This window comes from Pan paniscus, chromosome 8 (assembly GCF_029289425.2).
Source record: "Pan paniscus chromosome 8, NHGRI_mPanPan1-v2.0_pri, whole genome shotgun sequence".
In the NCBI taxonomy this organism is placed as follows: domain Eukaryota; kingdom Metazoa; phylum Chordata; class Mammalia; order Primates; family Hominidae; genus Pan; species Pan paniscus.
The window spans coordinates 103,337,489-103,343,650 of NC_073257.2; positions in this window are offsets into that span (position 1 = coordinate 103,337,489).

Below are 6,162 nucleotides of genomic sequence, written 5' to 3' on the forward strand. Positions count from 1 at the left end.
TGGAGTTCTGATGTCCAAGGGACAGAAGAAAAGTATACCCCAAATCCAGGAGAGAGAGAGAGGAAACTCACCTTTTTGTTCTAGTCGGGTACCCAGCTGATTGGATGGTGCCTGCCCACATTGAGGGCAGATCTTCCCCACTCAGTCCGTTGACTCACATGGCAATCTCCTCTGGAAACAGCCTCCATGACATACTCAGAAATAATCATTTATTTACCTGTTCTTTATTTCACTCGTGTCCATGTGAAGAGACCACCAAACAGGCTTTGTGTGAGCAATAAAGCTTTTAATCAGCTGGGTGCAGGCGGGCTGAGTCCGAAAAGAGAGTCAGCAAAGGGAGATGGGGTGGGGCCATTTTATAAGTTGGGTAGGTAAAGGAAAATTACAAAGGGGGTTGTTCTCTGGCAGGCAGGTGTGGGGGTCACAAGGTGCTCAGTAGGGGAGCTTTTGAGCCAGGATGAGCCAGGAGAAGGAATTTCACAAGATAATGTCATCAGTTAAGGCAAGAATAGGCCATCTGGATGTGTACGTGCAGGTCACAGGGGATATGATGGCTTAGCTTGGGCTCAGAGGCCTGACATTCCTGTCTTGTTATATTAATAAGAAAAATAAAATGAAATAGTGGTAAAGTGTTGGGATGGCAAAAATTTGGGGGGATGGTATGGACAGATATTTCTCAGGGCTGCTTTGAGTGGGATTAGGGGCGGTGTGGGAACCTACAGCAGGAGAGATTAAGCTGAAGGAAGATTTTGTGGTAAGGGGTGATATTGTGGGACTGTTAGAAGAAACATTTGTCATTTAGAATTCTTGGTGATGGCCTGAATATGGTTTTGTATGAATTGAAAAACTAAACGGAAAAAGAGAAGGAGAAAACAGGTATAAAAGGTCTAAGAATTGGGAGGACCCAGGACATCTGATTAGAGAGTGCCTAAGGAGATTCAGCATAGTCCTGCCAGCAAAGATTATTTATTTACTTTAAGAGTTAAGAGTGGCAGTTTGGGGATAGCACCAGGAGATATCAGCTGTGATGACTTGGAGAAACAGTGTAAACTGGCAGTGTAAACAAGAGCAGGGCATGTATGAGTAGTTGAGAACGGTGAATAGGAGTATGACTAGACAGAAGATAGTAGGGATGACAAGTTTTTTGGGGCACAGTCCAAGTTGGTCTGGTGTCTGGAATGAGACTGGGGCCTAATAAAACGGAGCATCCATACAGGAGCTCAAATGGGCTATACCTGTAGCATTCCAAGGACAGACCTGAATTCTGAGAAAAGAAAGAGGTAAAAGTATTGTCCAGTCCTTTTTAAGTGGGTGGCTGCCTGAAGACTGAGGACTGTAAGGGATATAAAGGTTTCACTGAATACCAACAGCCTGAAAAACTGCTTGGCTGATTTGACTAATAAAGGCCGGTCCACTATTGGACCGTAGAGGTGGGAAGGCCAAACTGATTATGTCTGACAGACGGGAAGAAATGACCGCGGTGGCCTTCTCAGACCCTGTAGGAAAGGCCATCCAGTGAAAGTGTCTACCCAGACCAAGAGGTATTTTAGTTTCCTGACTCAGGGCATGTTGAATAAAGCCAATTTGCCAGTCCTGGGCAGGGACAAATCCCTGAGCTTGATGTGTGGGAAAGGGAGGAGGCCTGAACAATCCCTGAGGGGTAGTAGAATAGCAGATGGAACACTGAGAAGTGATTTCCTTGAGGATAGATTTCCATGATGGAAAAGAAATGAGAGGTTCTAAGAGACGGGCTAGTGGCTTGTAACCTACATGGAAGAGGTTATGAAATGACGACAGAATAGGATGGGCCTGTGAGGCTGGAAGGAAATATTTTCCTTGATCTAAGAACCATTTGCCTTGTGTGGGAAGAGATTGATAGGTGGAAGTTTCAGTGGGGAAGTAGGTGGGAGTGGCCAGATGAGAAGGAGAAAAACTGAAAGTGAGGGATGTAAGTTGGAATGCTAGCTGCTTTTTTAGCTATCTTATCAGCATAAGCATTGTCCTGAGCGATGGGATCTGATGCCCTTTGATGACCTTTGCAGTGAATGACTCCAGCTTCCTCTGGAAGTAAAGCAGCTTTGAGAAGCGTTTTTATTAAAGAGGCATTAATGATAGAGGACCTTTGTGTAGTGAGGAAATCTCTTGCACGGTGGTGCAGGATATGGAAGGCATATTTAGAGTCAGTATAAATATTGACATTTAGTCCTTTTGCAAGAGTGAGGGCTTGACTTAAGGCAATGAGTTCAGCTTGCTGAGAGGTAGTGGAGGGGGTCAGAGCAGTAACCTCAATGATAGATGTGGAAGATACTGTAGCATAGCCTGCCTTTGCTGGTGAGTGACGATTAGGCCTGGCGGAACTGCCATCAATAAACTAAATGTGATCAGGGTGAGGAACAGGAAATAAGGAAATATGGGGAAATGGGGTGAATGTCAGGTGGATCAGAGAGATACAGTCATGAGGGTCAGGTGTGGTATCCAGAATAATGTGGGAGGCCAGATTGAAGTCCGTGCCAGGAACAATGGTAATTGTGGGAGACTCAACAAAGAGTATAGCTGAAGGAGCCGGGAAGCAGAAAGTATATGCATCAGGTATGAGGAAGAAAATAGATTTTGGAAGGTTTGAGAACTGTAGAGAGTGAGCTGAGCATAGTTTGTGATTTTTAGGGCCTCTAAAAGTATTAAAGCAGCAGCAGCTGCTGCGTGCAGACGTGAGGGCTAGGCTAAAACAGTAAGGTCAAGTTGTTTGGACAGAAAGGCTACAGGGTGTGGTCTCGGCTCTTGTGTAAGAATTCTGACTGCACTAACCATGCCTAGGAAGGAAAGGAGTTGTTTTGTAGAAGGGATTGAGGTTTGGGAGATTAGTCGAACACAATCAGCAGGGAGAGCACGTGTGTTTTTATGAGAATTATGCCGAGATAGGTAACAGATGAAGATGAAATTTGGGCTTGACTGAAGTAATGGGGGCTGTCTGTGAAGCCTCGTGGCAGTACAGCCCAGGTAATTTGCTGAGCCTAATGGGTGTCAGGGTCAGTCCAAGTGAAAGCGAAGAGAGGCTGGGTATGAAGTGTGCAAAGGAATAGTAAAGAAAGCATGTTTGAGATCTAGAACAGAATAATGGGTTGTAGAGGCAGGTATTGAGGATAGGAGAGTATATGGGTTTGGCACCACGGGGTGGATAGGCAAAACAATTTGGTTGATAAGGCGCAGATCCTGAACTAACTTGTAAGGCTTGTACGCAACTGAGGCTTTGGGTTGGGAGAAGGGTGGCAATGAGATGCAGCTGTAGTCCAGGAATAGTCAGGGAAGCAGATAATTTAGTTAAAGTATCTCGGCCTAATAAGGGAACTGGGCAGGTGGGGATAACTAAAAAGGAGTTCTTAAAAGAGTATTGTCTAAGTTGGCACCAGAGTTGGGGAGTTTTAAGAGGTTTAGGAGCCTGGCTGTCAATACCCACAACAGTTATGGAGGCAAGGGAAACAGGCCCTTGAAAAGGAGGTAATGTGGAGTGGGTAGCCTCTGTATTGATTAAGAAGGGGACAGACTTACCCTCCACTGTGAGAATTACCTAGAGCATCTGTGATGGTCCTGTAGGCTTCTGAGGCAATCAGGCAGTGTCAGTCTTCAGCTGCTAAGCCAAGAAGATCTGGGAAAGAGTCAGTCAGAGAGCCTTGGGCCAGAGTTCCAGGGGCTCTGGAAGTGGCTGCCAGGTGAGTTGAACAGTCCGATTTTCAGTGGGGTCCCGCATAGATGGGACATGGCTTAGGAGGAATCCCAGGCTGTGGGCATTCCTTGGCCCAGTGGCCAGATTTCTGGCACTTGTAGCAAGCTCCTGGGGGAGGAGGTTCTGGAGGAACCCCTGGCAGCTGCAGTTCAGGCATTTGGAGTTCTCGTGTGCTGGAGATGTGGCTGGGGTTTGTCTCACAGTGGAGGCAAGGAATTGCAACTCAGAAATAACATTGCTACTTGGCTGCCTCTACTCTATTATTGTACACCTTGAAGGTGAGGTTAATTAAGTCCTGTTGTGGGGTTTGAGGGCTGGGATTTAATTTTTGGAGCTTTATTTCATGTTGGGAGCAGATTGGGTAATACAATAAAATGCATATTGAGAATAAGACGGCTTTCTGACCTTTCAGGGTCTAGGGCGGTAAAGCATCTCAGGGTTGCTGCCAAATGAGCCATGAACTGGGCTGGGTTTTTCATATTTGCTGAAAAACAGCCTAAACACTAACTGATTTTGGGAGAGGTCAGATAAAGAAAAAGGAGCATTAAACTTGACTCTGCCTTTAGCTCCAGCCACCTTTTTAAGAGGAAATTGCTGGACAGGTGGGGGAAGGCTAGTCGAGGAAGGAAACTGTAAGCTAGACAGGGTCTGAGGAGGGGAGGTGATAAAAGGATTATAGGATGGGGGAGCAGAAGCTGAGGAAGAATTGGGACCTGGCTGGGCCTGGTGAGGAGGGGAGAAGTCAGATGGGTCTTTAGAAAGGAAGATTAGAAAGACTCAGCAACACTTGGGGTTGGGACTGAGGGGACAGGCGGGAGGGAAAGAAGGAGGATTTGGGACGAGTCGCATTGGGAACAGAGACTAGGGAGGGAACAATGTGTAAAAGAATGCCTGGATGTCAGGCACCTCAGACCTTTTGCCTATTTTATGACAAGAATTATTTAGATCTTGTAGGATGGAAAAATTGAAAGTGCCATTTTCTGGCTATTTGGAACCACTGTCGAGTTTGTACTGGGGTCAAGCAGCATTGCAGAAGAAAATAAGGCATTTAGGTTTTAGGTCAGGTGTGAGTTGAGGTTTTAAGTTCTTGAGAACACAGGCTAAGGGAGAAGAAGGAGGAATGGAGGGTGGAAAGTTGCCTATAGTGAAGGAGGCAAGCCCAGAGAAAAGAGAGAGTAGAGACATGGAAAGAAGGGGTTTGGGGATTCTTACCCCCCAGAAAAGCAGGAAAGGGGTTGGGGCATGGAAATAAGGGGTTGGGGTGCAGAGACAAGAGGTCAGGGTGTGGAAATAAAGGATCAGGGCACAGAGATAAGAGGTCGGGGTGTGGAAATAAGGAATCGGGGCACAGAGATAAGAGGTCGGGGTGCAGAAAAAAGGGATCGGGGTGCAGAGATAAGAGTTCGGGGCATGGAAATAAGGGATCGGGGTGCAGAGATAAGAGGTTGGGGTGTGGAAATAAGGGATCAGGAGGTTCTTGCCCCCAGAAAAGCAGAGAAGGGGTAGAGACATGGAGAGAAGGGGTTGGGGGGTTCTTGCCCCCTAGAAAAGCACTACTTGCCACTAAGGGTGAAGGAGAAGGGGTTGGGAGGTTCTTGCCCCCCAGAAAAGAGGTACTTGCTGCTAAGGGTCAAGGACCAAGGCAGGCATCCCCATGTGGTCAAACACCTCTGAAACGTGGGTGAATAATCAGGCAGGTGTCCCTGCATGATTAAACACCAAGGGAAGACTGTCTTCCCAAGTCCATGACCGGCGCCAGAGTTTTGGGTCCATGGATAAAGTGCGTCTCCTGTCTCTACCAGAAAAGGAAAGGAAGTGAAATTAAGAGAAGGGAGAGATTGAAGGGTGGCGCCAAGATTGAAAGGAGAAAGTGGCTGAGGGATAGTGAGAGAGGTTGGAGAAGAGAGTAAGAAGAGGCTGCTTACCCAATTTAAAATTGGTAAGATGTTCCTTGGGCTGGTGGGTCTGAGGACCCGAGGTCGTAGGTGGATCTTTTTCATGGAGCAGAGAGCAGGAGGACAGGGGACTGATCTCCCAAGGGAGGTCCCCCAATCCAAGTCACGGCACCAAATTTCACTCGCATCCATGTGAAGAGACCACCAAACAGGCTTTGTGTGAGAAATAAAGCTTTTAATCACCTGGGCGCAGGAGGGCTGAGTCTGAAAAGAGAGTCAGCAAAGGGAGATGGGGTGGGGCCATTTTATAAGATTTGGGTAGGTAAAGGAAAATTACAGTCAAAGGGGGTTGTTCTCTGGTGAGCAGGAGTGGGGGTCACAAGGTGCTCAGTAGGGGAGCTTTGGAGCCAGGATGAGCCAGGAGAAGGAATTTCACAAGATAATGTCATCAGTTAAGGCAGGAACAGGCCATTTTCACTTCTTTTGTGGTGGAATGTCATCAGTTAAGGCAGGAACCGGCCATCTGGATGTGTACATGCAGGTCAC